This window comes from Cnephaeus nilssonii, assembly GCF_951640355.1.
Source record: "Cnephaeus nilssonii genome assembly, chromosome: 7".
In the NCBI taxonomy this organism is placed as follows: Eukaryota; Metazoa; Chordata; class Mammalia; order Chiroptera; family Vespertilionidae; genus Cnephaeus; species Cnephaeus nilssonii.
This window is the reverse complement of record NC_137078.1, coordinates 102,351,795-102,364,631: the sequence shown is the minus strand read 5'-3', so window position 1 is coordinate 102,364,631 and position 12,837 is coordinate 102,351,795. Positions and strand designations below refer to the sequence as shown.

Here is a 12,837-nt window from a genome sequence, read left to right as displayed (position 1 = left end):
GGTCCCTCCTGGGCACCTGGTCCCTCCTGGTCCCTCCTGGTCCCTCCTGGTCCCTCCTGGGCTCCTGGTCCCTCCTGGTCCCTCCTGGTCCCTCCTGGTCCCACCTGGTCCCTCCTGGTCCCTCCTGGTCCCTCCTGGGCTCCTGGTCCCTCCTGGTCCCTCCTGGTCCCTCCTGGTCCCTCCTGGGCTCCTGGTCCCTCCTGGTCCCTCCTGGTCCCTCCTGGTCCCTCCTGGTCCCTCCTGGGCTCCTGGTCCCTCCTGGTCCCTCCTGGTCCCTCCTGGTCCCTCCTGGTCCCTCCTGGGCTCTTGGTCCCTCCTGGTCCCACCTGGTCCCTCCTGGTCCCACCTGGTCCCACCTGGTCCCTCCTGGTCCCTCCTGGTCCCACCTGGTCCCACCTGGTCCCTCCTGGTCCCTCCTGGTCCCTCCTGGGCTCCTGGTCCCTCCTGGTCCCTCCTGGTCCCTCCTGGTCCCTCCTGGTCCCACCTGGTCCCTCCTGGTCCCTCCTGGTCCCTCCTGGGCTCCTGGTCCCTCCTGGTCCCTCCTGGTCCCTCCTGGTCCCTCCTGGTCCCTCCTGGTCCCTCCTGGTCCCTCCTGGTCCCACCTGGTCCCTCCTGGTCCCTCCTGGGCTCCTGGTCCCTCCTGGTCCCACCTGGTCCCACCTGGTCCCTCCTGGTCCCTCCTGGTCCCACCTGGTCCCACCTGGTCCCTCCTGGTCCCTCCTGGTCCCTCCTGGGCTCCTGGTCCCTCCTGGTCCCTCCTGGTCCCTCCTGGTCCCTCCTGGTCCCACCTGGTCCCTCCTGGTCCCTCCTGGTCCCTCCTGGGCTCCTGGTCCCTCCTGGTCCCTCCTGGTCCCTCCTGGTCCCTCCTGGTCCCTCCTGGGCTCTTGGTCCCTCCTGGTCCCTCCTGGTCCCTCCTGGTCCCTCCTGGTCCCACCTGGTCCCTCCTGGTCCCTCCTGGGCTCCTGGTCCCTCCTGGTCCCTCCTGGTCCCTCCTGGTCCCTCCTGGTCCCTCCTGGTCCCTCCTGGGCTCTTGGTCCCTCCTGGTCCCTCCTGGTCCCTCCTGGTCCCTCCTGGTCCCTCCTGGTCCCTCCTGGTCCCTCCTGGGCACCTGGTCCCTCCTGGTCCCTCCTGGTCCCTCCTGGTCCCTCCTGGTCCCTCCTGGTCCCTCCTGGGCTCCTGGTCCCTCCTGGTCCCTCCTGGTCCCTCCTGGTCCCTCCTGGTCCCTCCTGGGCTCTTGGTCCCTCCTGGTCCCTCCTGGTCCCTCCTGGTCCCACCTGGTCCCTCCTGGTCCCTCCTGGGCTCTTGGTCCCACCTGGTCCCTCCTGGTCCCTCCTGGCCCCTCCTGGGCACCTGGTCCCTCCTGGTCCCTCCTGGTCCCACCTGGTCCCTCCTGGTCCTTCCTGGTCCCTCCTGGTCCCTCCTGGTCCCTCCTGGGCACCTGGTCCCTCCTGGGCTCCTGGTCCCTCCTGGCCCCTCCTGGGTGCACAGTTCTGGAACCTCTCAGGTGCCGGCCGCTTAGAGCAGCCCCTTCACTCCCCAGTTGCCCATGGGGGCTAAACCGTGGCCGTGTCCCCCGTGGCCCCTCCCAGGGCGCCTGGCCTTGCCCCGCGTGCGTCCTGGGGACAGAGCCTAGGAGCCACGCCCTGTGACGGCTGGTCCGTTCTGATGGAGACGCATGTGCCGCCCGGTCTGAAGAGGATTGGTGTGGACACCGTGTGAGCGGCACCAGCGTAGTGCGTTTAGGAATCATTTCACTCAAAACGCGTCGTCAGAGAGACCAGGCCGGCAGCCCTGAGGACGGTGCCAGTGGCCCCGTGAGAGGGGCAGGCGCAGCCGTCCAGGGAGGGGTCCGGCGGACAGCCCCTGACCTTTGCCCTTCTCCCCTCTGGCTCCTTCCCAGGCCGGCAGATGGGCCCCAGCTGGCACGCTCCCACCCTGCCCGGGCCCCTTGGTGCCCTCAGCCCCTCACCTCCTGCTCCGGCCCAGCCTGAGGGAGGGGTCTGCATGCCAGGCCGAGGCCCCCAGCCCCCCGAGGTCCTGGTCCCCGGTGCAGTGGTCTGGTCTTTCCCGGGCTATGCAGATCCTGTACCCCCCCCCCCCCCCACTCCCCAGGACCCCGCCTCTGCTCACCCCCACCCAGGGCTCCCCAGAGCCAGAGGCAGGGGCTGATTGGGTACATCTACGTGTACACGCTTCTGACTTCAAGGATTTATGCATTTTAATCAGTGCAATGGCCCAGCGGCTTCCCGCCCAGTGCCCAGGCGGCACGGCAGGCCGGTCAGCGGGGCTGCGGGGATGCCGGTCCTGGGGCTGCTGTGGGCCCGGGCTGTGGGGAGGGGTGGGGGCAGGTCACGGGCAGCTCCCCGCTGGCCTTGCAGGGGCACTGAGGGGAGGGTGTCCCTGGCCGGGCGGGGCTGTAGCTTGGGGCTGTGCTTGCCCTGGAATCGGGCCTGCCTGTCTCGGTGCCCGGCTGGCTGTGGTTCTGCTTGGCTGCTGCCCGTGGTGTGGAATCTAGGTCATGCTGGCACAGGGTGGCGGGGCCGGGCAGTGCAGGCCGGGCCGCTCCCGAGGGCTCCCAGCAATGAGGTCAGAGCGGCCACAGGCCGGGCCCTGATCCCCTGACCTCACCAGGCCCCTTCGGCCGAGCAGGGGCCTCAGGGCGGGGCTGTGGGAGGGAGGAGGGCGGGAGTGACGAGAGCTGTGGCTGAGGGTGCCACCGGCAGGGTCTGTCCCCGTGGGGACCCGGCCCCTGGACACCAGGGGGAATGGACATGGGGGTTGTGACCATTCAGGCAGAACCTTCCGGAAGTCCTATCCCTCTGGCTGTCTGTGGCCTCCATTCCCTGACCTTTGTTACCCCGAATCACCCCATTTTCCCGGCCTCCTCCCGGCCTCCTCCTGGTCTGGCTGGGGCCTGGGTCCCTGGGCCGTCAGTCACCACGGCGGGGCCTCAGCTCCCTCCGCCCTGGGCCACCTTCAGGGCGATGACCACCCTGGCCAGTGGGGCTCCTCCTCCCCTGCTCCCCCCCCCGACTCCACGGACCCCAAATCCAGCCGTTCCTTCTTGTTGTGTCTTCTTTTTTAAAATATTTTTATTGATTTCAGAGAGGAAGGGAGAGGGAGAGAGAGAGAAACATCCATGATGAGAGAGAATCATGGACCCGCTGCCTCCTGCACGCCCCCCACTGGGGATCGAGCCCACAACCCGGGCCTGTGCCCCGACCGGGAATCGAACCGTGACCTCCCGGTTCGTAGGTTCATGCTCAACCCCTGAGCCTCCGGCCGGGCCTTCTTAGTGGTGCCTTTATTGCGTTCTCTTGGGGAATTGAGCCATTTTTTAAGCCCTGAGGGTGTGGGGGCACCGGGAGGCGGGTTCATGCCCCGTTTGAGGCTGGCACGGGTCCTGGGGGTGGTCTGGGGCAGGTGAGAACGCCCCAGGGCAGCACCCCTCCCACCCATCCATGGCCTCTGCACGGGGGGTCCCGCGGCCGTTCGCCCAGCGGGCCGTGTCTGTCCGGTTTCTGGGGTTTGCTTAGGTCCCACTTTCTTGGGGATCTTCCCAGACGCCCCCTCTCTGCCGCTCGGCCTGCGCGGGCCACACTGTTTGTGGTGGGACCTCACTGCCCCCTTGCGGTCCGCGGGGCCTCACGCCGCCTCACCCTCCGAGCTGTGGCCACTCGGGGCGCTGGGACCAGGCCGGCCCCCTCGGTCCATCCCACGCCCGGGCCGGGCCATGAGCTCCTCTGGGCCTCACCCCCAGCACGAGCCCGGCCAGCTCACCACTGGGGTGACTCCACGGGGGGATGGGGCCACGTCCCTGCCTGCATGTGCCCCTGGCCGTTCCCTCCCCGGCCGCCTCCCCGGAGGCTGCTCGGGCCTCACTGGCCTGTTGAGTGAGTGGGGGGGGGGCGAGGACCTCCAGAGCGCCCCAATTCCTTACCAGGAGCCGTGCGCTGCAGAGCTGACGCGGGGCAAGAAAGCAACCCTGAACTGGCTCCGATGTTGAATATTTAATGAGCCTCCAGGCACGCCTCCCTCCCGGGCCGTGTCTCCCAGCGGCGGGGGGGGGGGCGGGGGCTGTGGGGGGAGGGCATGGCAGGGCTGGGGGTGCCACCCTGTCCCCCGAGGGGCGGCCCTTCCATCTGCGAACACACTAACCCTTTTGGGGTGACCAAGACGTGCCGTGTGCTCTGTGAGGGAGGGGACGGGGGGGGGGGCCAGTGTGACCCCTGGGGGCCCCCCGAGGAGGAGCTGTGGTGCTTGTGGCTGGGGATCAGGGTCTGGGTCCTGGCCTTGGCTCTGCCTCTGCCCGGCTATGAACCAGGGCAGACCCTGCCTCGGTTTCCCTGCCTGACGGGTGAGGCTGCGGACCCGGGGGCCCTGGCGCAGCCTCCGAGGAGCACCCAGGTGCCCGTTTCTGGGTCCCCAGCGGGTCCTCTGTCCCCGGCTCCCGGGGGCTGGCTCTCCCTTTCAGACTGTGCTTGTTCATGCCCAGGAGGCCGTGCAGGGTGGCGCTCCCCCGCCCCGGGCACACGCATGGGGACACAGACGCATGTGCACACACACACGCACACACGCAGGCCCGGGGGTCCCCACACGACCTGGCCTGGCCCCTCTCCGGCTCCCTGCCCCAGGCGGCTCGGGGCCAGAGCCCGTCCTGTAAACCGTGACCCACTCGGGAATCAGGCTCAAGGGGCAGGCGGCGGCGGCGGCCAGGGGCCCTCGTGCTGCCCACGGAGCCCGGCAGCCCCTGCCTCTCGGGCCTCTGTCGCGTCTGTGGAGCCGGAAAGCGCCTCCGGCTGAGACAGAAGCCGATGGACGTGCTGTGGGTGTTGGCACAGCGCCGGCGTGAGGCAAGCGTGGGAAACGAGGGAGGTCGGGGAGCCGGACCCTCGGGCTCCGCTCTGGGTGGGGAGGGGGCTCGGCAGGCCCCACGCGGCCGTGGCTGTTGGGAGCGGCGGAGGCGGGAGGGGGACAAGCTGGGCCACTTACAGGCCTGGCCAGGAACCCAGGGCCCTGGGCCCGAGGTCCAGGCTGGTCCCGTGTCTCAGGGCACAGTCTCCTCCGGGCAATGCCTGGGCTCCGAAGAGCAGGCCCCACGAGCTCGGGCCAGACGCGGCCTCAGGCTCAGTTTTAGACGTGGAGGGTGAGGGCCCGGTCCCCGGAGCGGGGAGCAGGGACCACAGCTCTGGGCGCCCTCTGCCTTGGGCACACCCAGCCGGCTCCCCCGGGGGGTCCAGGCCTGAGCTCCGTCCCCAGGGATGGGACGCCCCCTCCCTAGTACCCCGGGCTCTGCGTGTCACCCCGAGGCAGGAAGCGGGTCTGGTCGGTGCAGAGGTGAGGGCACCTGGGAGGGAGGCGGGGGAGAGGTGGCCGCCGCGGAGGGGCAGTGCGCCTGGCGGACGGAGCAGGGCCTGGAGGGCAGCACTGGGGCTCCAGGGCACGGGCGCCCCCCCACCCCCGCCCCCGTGAGGGGCTCAGGCAGGGGTGCAGGCTCTCCCCCAGCACCTGACAGGAAAAGAATCGCACTCCGGGGGCCCAGCACAGAGCGCAGCCCCGCCCACCACCAGCCCAGCCAAATGCTCCCAAAGACAGAATTTTGCTTAAACGCCCAGAAAGGAGATTTAGGAGATGAGAATCTTAAGCAAATTAACGCGTGCGGCAGGCGGTGTTTAATCACCGCCTTTAATCGCAGCCGTGGTAACGGAGGGCCTCTCGCGGGCCGAGGGCGGGGGGGCGGGGCCGCGCGCATGGATTATTCATCGGAACTTGAACTTGAGTCTCCGTCACCGCAGAGGAGTGTGGGGCCCTCGGTCCACGCCGAGGACACGGCAGGGCCCTGTGGCCCACACGCCCCGGTCCATCTGGTTTCACCTGCGTCTCCTCTCCCTCCTGGCTCCCTGCCTCGGTTTCTCCTCTCCCGGCCCTTTCCCAGAGGGACTGTCCGAGGGGGCTCCCTGACCCGGCCCCCTCTTGGCCTGGCGAACCCCACCTCAGCCTCCCGCTCAACAGGGTGCAAGCCAGGCACAGGGGTGCCCCTCCCTCTAGGACTGAGCGGACAGGTGACCAGGGTGGACACGAGAGTCACGAGCAGCTCACCAGGGCAGGGCCCCGAGCCCAGGCTGTGGACGCTCTGACCAAGGGGCTGGGCCTCCGAGTGGCCTGAGCAGAGAACAGCTGCCCCTTTAAGGGAGCTGGGCAGCGGACCCGGGTGTGGAGGTGCGAGCTGCCCGGCCCCACCCTCTCCGCACGGGGGGGGGGGGGGCCTTGCTGGCAGGAGGCGGGCGTGCCTTGGGGTGACCCCGCCTGCCTGCCCATCTCCAGCTCTAACTCCCGGGTCCCAACAAACCTCCCAGCCGCCCTCCGGCTGCAGGCCGGGCTCCTCGGCAGCTGCGGGCAGAGGTCAGTGCTCCCCGCGGCCCCGAGGGCGGCCTTCTCCTCCTTGGACGCTGGAGCGGCAGGGCCGCCCAGGACTCTCCCTGAGGAGGCCGGTGGGGATGGGGGGCTGCTCAGCACACGCTCCCCCCGCCGTTTGGCCAGGCAGGGAGCGGGGTCAGGGGCTCCCCTGCACCCGTGGGGACCCCAGGACCTGGTGGAGGGGCTCCTGGGCCCTGCTTTCCCGCCCTGTACACCCTGACAGGCAGCGGGGAGGGGGGGGGCTGCCACCCTCACCACCCGGCGTGCTGGGTTGGGGGGTGACTTGTCCTGGATCCAGCCCATGGGGTCTGGGGTGACTGTAAGGATAGAAGGGCCAGAGGCAGAGCCAAGGCCAGGACTCAGGCTGTCCGCTGAGTGCCCCCCCACCCCCCTTGGGCCGAGCTGCCTGAGCGGGCGGGGAAGGGTTAAGGAGGGCGGGGCTCCTGAGGGAGGGGCGGGGCTCCCAAGGGGGGCGGGCCCAGCCGCTCGGGCAGCCTGGGGATGTTGACGGCATGGGCACAGGCAGGGCCAGCCTGCCGCCCGGGCCCCCTCGGGCAGTGCCAGCAGCAGCAGGGGTGACACCCACAGGCCATGGGAGAGCCGGGGGACCCTGGTGGGTTCAGCCGGGACCAAGGTAAAGGGGAGGAGGGGGGCTGTGGCCACCCCTGCGGGGAGCCCAGGGCGGCCGCTGAGCTGCCCACGGTGACCCACTGACCCCACAGGCGGTGCTCGGCTCCTCCGCAGGGGCCTGGGAGGACCCGTCCGCCTGCGCGGGCATCTCCCTGTCGGGTGGGGCAGTCCTGATGGGCAGCTCACAGGGCCCTGACCTCCAGGCGCCCCCAGCGACGCCGGCCTCCGTTGGGGTGCAGATATGGGGTGTCCTGACCTGTGGGACCCTGGGGGCTCGCCTGGTCCAACCTCCCCTCCCCCTAATTCCTGGCGGGTGGAGGTGCGGTGGCTGAGCTCCGGTCAGCACCACGGACAGGGCAGCAGCCGCCTGGCCCGAGGGGACGGGCGCTGGTGTAGCAGGACTGGCTGGGGCCGGACAGCAGAGGGACTTCCTGGCTAAGGGCTGGGGTCCAGGCGGGCAGGGGCTGGCCTTCGGGCGGTTCGGGTTGTCCCGGACCCGGTTTCCGATGCCCTCGGACCGGCGTGGCACTGGGAGGGGCTCGGAGGCTTGGGAGCGCGTGTAGGGCGCAGGGGCGGCGTGCCCAGGAGCTGTGTGGCCTCGAGCAAGGCACCGGCCCTCTCTGAGCCTGTCATGGACGAGAGGACAGCATGGGGCAGCCCTCCCGGGGCGTGGGAGCCTTCAGAGCGAGCGCCTGGCCTGTGCGCTGTCCTCCCCCCGCCCCCCCCCCGGCCGAGCTGCCCTCTGTGACCGGGCGGCGTGGCAGCGGTGGGTGGGCCGCCCATGCAGACACTCCTGGCTCGGCTGGTGCCGGGAGGCGCGTCCGCCCGCTCCCACTCCCGGGAGAGCCGGACTGGGGTGTGCGGCCGAGGACGAGCAGATGGCCCGAGTCTTGTCCGGCCTCCATCTGCCCAGCTAATGAGCTGATGACGACAGCCTCCTGCTCCTGGCACCGTCTCCGGAGCCTGTGGACGGAAGCGCTGCTCTCCGGGGCCGGCGTGTGTCCGGGGCCGCGGGGGGCCGCCTCGGTGCCAGGGGCTCTGTGCACGCGGGCCGCGGGGAGGGGCTGAGTAATCAGTGTCAGTTTCTCCCCGGGTCTGCGTGCCCAGCTGGCGCACGTGGGCTCCCGCAGGCTGGACCCGCTTCCTGTGTGGGCTTCTGTGGGCGTGGCCTCCGGCAGGGCAACGGGCACACCCCCGCCCCCGGACCAGGACCAGGACCAGGACAGGGACAGGAGGTTTTCTCTGGTCCTGGGGAGCGGGGGGCAGGGAGGGGGGGAGTGGGGCGGGGAGAGGAAGTCGCTGACTTGGACAGCCCCCCACGGGCCCCCACCGGCCGTGTGTTGGGCTGGGAGGTTGGCAGAGGGAGAAGGAAGTCCACCTGCTCGAGCCGCCCCAGGGGCCCCAGGACCCCCGAGACTGTGTCTTGAGGGTGGAGACCCGGGGGGGCGCCCAAGGAAGGCTCCATCTGCAGGCAGGTCCTGGGAGCCACCCATCCTGTGGGTCCCTCAGGGCGCCCAGCTCAGGGAGCAGCAGGCTCACCCCAGGGACTCAGGGCCTGGCCCACGGCCCGTCCGTCCGTCCGCTGCGCTGCTGTTGGTGGAGATCCTCGCCGGCCTCCAGGCCCCGGGAGGCGCACCTGAGCGCCCTCCGGTCAGCGGTGGGCGTGTGGGGCGTGGCACCCAGGAGGGTCCGGTGAGGCCCGAGGAGGCCACCTCGGGCAGGAGGCAGGGAGCCGTCTGGGGTCCGGAGGAGGGATGGGGACAGCAGGGGTCAGACGTGGAGGCCTGGCCCGCCCTCTCCCCGCGAGGCCCGGCCGCTGCCCTGGAGGAGGAGCTGAGGCTGCGGATGATGGAGGGGTTCAGACCGATGGAGGGGTTCGGCCTTCTCCTGCTTCCTGTCTCCTCGAGGCTCTACCCGCTCTGCCAGGCCGGCTGCTGCCCGAGGGCCCGGTGGGGCGGGGGCAGGGCTGGCTCCCCCGGAGCCTGGAGGACCCTCCCTGGCTCTGGGCCCCTCTTCTCGCCTGGCGGGAGCTTCCTCTCCTCCGGAGGCTCCATCTGGTGACTTTTCAGGAATGCGCGCAGCCCTGGCCGCCGCTGAGCCTCCTTCCTTTCCCGCTGCTCCCGGGGCCCCCTGGGGCCGTTCCCACAGGCTGGGCACTCCCTGAGGGGCACTGGCCGAGGTGGGTGCCTGTGGGCCCTCCTGGCCTCTGAACTGGGGCCTGGCCAGGAGCCCCCGAACCACAGACCAGGGCACCTGCGAGGGCAGAGGCCGGGTAGCTATTAATAGCCCTCCCTGCAGGACTATCACCTGTGATTACTGCCATGGAGGTGGGGGGGGCGGGTACGGGGAGCAAGGGGGCGGGGAGGAGCTCTGAGGGGGCTCTCCTGAGGCCAGCCTACCCCTGGTGGGGTGCAGGGAGAGAGCCTGTGGGGAAGGACAGATGTGGGTCTGTGGGGAAGGACGGGGGGGGGGTGTGGGGAAGGCCAGGTGGGGGGCTGTGGGGAAGGACAGGGGGGCTGTGGGGAAGGACAGGTGGGGGTGTAGGGAAGGACAGGGGGGGAAGGACAGGTGGGGGTGTGGGGAAGGACAGGTGGGGGTGTAGGGAAGGACAGGGGGGAAGGACAGGTGGGGGGTGTGGGGAAGGACAGGTGGGGGGTGTGGGGAAGGACAGGGGGGAAGGACAGGTGGGGGCTGTGGGGAAGGACAGGGGGGAAGGACAGGTGGGGGGTGTGGGGAAGGACAGGTGGGGGGTGTGGGGAAGGACAGGTGGGGGCTGTGGGGAAGGACAGGGGGGAAGGACAGGTGGGGGGTGTGGGGAAGGACAGGTGGGGGGTGTGGGGAAGGACAGGGGGGAAGGACAGGTGGGGGTGTAGGGAAGGACAGGGGGGGAAGGACAGGTGGGGGTGTGGGGAAGGACAGGGGGGAAGGACAGGTGGGGGGTGTGGGGAAGGACAGGTGGGGGGTGTGGGGAAGGACAGGTGGGGGGTGTGGGGAAGGACAGGGGGGGTGTGGGGAAGGACAGGGGGGGCTGTGGGGAAGGACAGGTGGGGGTGTGGGGAAGGACAGGGGGGCTGTGGGGGGAAGGACAGGTGGGGGGTGTAGGGAAGGACAGGGGGGGCTGTGGGGAAGGACAGGTGTGGGGTGTGGGGAAGGACAGGTGGGGGGTGTGGGGAAGGACAGGTGGGGGCTGTGGGGAAGGACAGGTGGGGGGGCTGTGGGGAAGGACAGGTGGGGGTGTGGGGAAGGACAGGTGTGTCCTCCCCCCTCAGCCATCCCCAGACCCGGCTTTGCAGACCCTGCCAAGCTCCCCCAGGCGCACTGCCCGTGTGGCCCCTCAGACCAGCCCTGACTCCCGCTCCGGGGTCCTGGGTCCTGGGTCCGGGGGCCGGAGGGTGAGAAGCCGACTCACACACTCTGATAAAATAAAAGCAGTTGGGGAGGAGGCCCCCAGACCAGGCGGGAGCTGCTCTCGGAAGTGTGGGTAACCCGGCGTCCGTGGGGGCCCGTCCCTCCCCCTGGAGGCGCTGGCCAGCGGCCGGCTGGTCCGGCTGATCCGCACAGATGAGCGCCTGCTGTATGCTGAGCGGGGGCCCTCAGCAGGGCAAGAGGAGGGGCGAGGACGGGGGAGGGGAGGCAGGGCCACGTGTCCCGCTGTTGCTTCTCCGTAAAGTGGGCTCAGCAAGTGGCCACTTAAAGGTCCTTCAAAGGCCAAGGAGTTTGGAGGAGGGAGGGGCTGGGGATGGACGAGCAGGGCCGGTGGAGGGGCTGGCGGGGTCAGGGAGGCGGGAATGCGCCCCACGCCACCCAGGCACGGCCCCCTCGCCGCCGCCGAGCGTGCTGGCTCAATGAAGGCACCAGTGACAGGAGGCATGAGCCCGTGGGGCGAAGGGTGGGAGGGTCAGCGTGTGCGTGCGTCCGAGAACCTGGGGTGTCCCCTGTGGGTTTGGTTGAAGATGGAACTGATTTCCCAGCCTCCCCGGGGGGCGGGGCGGGGGGGGGGAGCGGGCAGAGGTGCTGGCTGTGCTGTCAGGACGAGGGCGAGCTCCCCGACACCACAGAACGAACCCCACTCCCGGCTTGAGCGAGGGCTCCTCCTCCTGGGCGCTGCGTCCTCTGGGGGCTTGGGGAGCAGGACGGAGGGGCCGTCGGCTGGGGGGACTGAGGACTCCCCTTCCCATGGCCGGGGGGGGGGGGGAGGCCCAGGCTGGGACGGAGAGATGGCAGCAGCCTTGGTGTCCAGAGTGGGAGCACTGTGGGGAGACGCCCTCAGCAGGGCCTGGGGGTGCACCCCAGAGGGCGCTACCACGAAAGCCGTGCTCACTGGGCTTCCCCCCCCTCCCCCCCGCGTCTGTCCTGCCTGATGTTACTCAGCCGGGCTGTGGGGGCGCGTGGTCGGGGCCTGGAGAGTCCCCGCTGCCTGTGCGGTCCCCTCCCGGTGCCGGCCGGGGGGTCCCCTCGGCCTCAATCCTCGGGCCAGCTGGGCCGGATTAGCTCAGGGATCGGACAGAGGCTGGGCGGGCGGGCGGGGGCCGGAGGCTCCCCGTCCACGGACGCTGAGTCTCAGCTTTTTTTTGGATCTGTCCCTAGTCCTGGTCGGGGGGCGGGGGGCTGGACTGGGGGCCTTCGGACAGCAGGGGACAGGCGGGCCAAGGCCAGAGAGGCCTAGGAGAGCCCCGCGGGGCCTCGGGGGCACTGACGGAAGAGAAGGGGGCCTTGGGGAGCCCCCGTGCCTGCCCCGGGCGCCCACCCCGGCCATCACCTGGGCATGTCCATCCCCTGGTCGTCAACCTCCGGCCGGACCAAGGGAGCCTGGCCTGCCTCCCGGAGGCCGTCCTCTGGGTCGGAGGGAGCGTGGCAGCTCGGCCCAGGAGGTAAGGGGCAGGGACCGCCTGCCCGCCCCGGCCAGAGCCCCGCCCGGTCCCGGTGACAGGCCTGGGCACGCCCACCAGCCTTGGCCTGGGGCCGGGGCCTCCTCGGGGCCGGGCTCCCGCAGGGCCCCCTCTGCTGCCCCGGCCTGGAGGCTGAGTGCAGGCGGGCGGGGCAGGTGGGGGTGGCCCCGGGGACATGGCCTTTCGCAAGCCCCTCTCCGCCGGCCGCCCCCCAACCCCAGGGGGCTGTGTCCAGGCAGCAGCAGCCCTGGTCCTGGGGGTGCGAGCGGCAGGCAGCAGCGGGGCGCAGAGGGGAGAGTGCGGGGAGGGGCCGGGGGCTGGGTCGGGGAAGGCTCTGGCTTTGGAGCCCGACCTGCGTGGGCGGGGCCTCCCCAGGTGCAGCGACACCTGCTCCGCACAGGAGGGCGGCTTCGTGAGCGTGCCAGGCGGGGGCGCAGGTGCGGGGAGCCAGGCTGCGTCGTGAGGGGCGCTCGCCTGTGCCTGGCACCGAGGCTCCTGCCAGGAGCTCAGCCACCGAGTCTGTGTCTCTCCTGCGCAGAGCCTTCGGGGAGGCCACGGCGGCTGCTGGGGCGGGTCCAGGTGGTGGGCGGGGCGTGGGCGGGGGTCCTGTCTGAGGCCTGGCGGGGAGCACTGGGGAGGGCGGCCGGCCGGCTGCAGGCTCGCTGTGTCTCCGCGGGCTCTGGCCCCTGGGCAGGGTCCCCGGTGGGATTGGCACCCGGTGCCAGCACCTGGGCCACAGCAGCCCTGGCGTCTGAGCTCGGCCCCTGTGGGCGTGTGGCGGGTGGATGAGGGGTCTCGGCGCCCACCTTAGCGCGTGGGGGTGGGGCGGGCTGCACGGGGGCGGGGTGCTGCGTGCTCATGGCGCCCTGTCCGCCCGTCCCCGCCCTCGCCCGTCCACCGC

General features: G+C 70.9%; 1 protein-coding gene across 1 annotated transcript in view; it reads left to right on the top strand.

The window, feature by feature from the left end:
- PLCH2 (phospholipase C eta 2) overlaps nucleotides 1-12,837 on the top strand; it is a 51,184-nt gene that overhangs the window by 17,613 nt on the left and 20,734 nt on the right. The gene's annotated exons all lie outside the window — the stretch shown is intronic.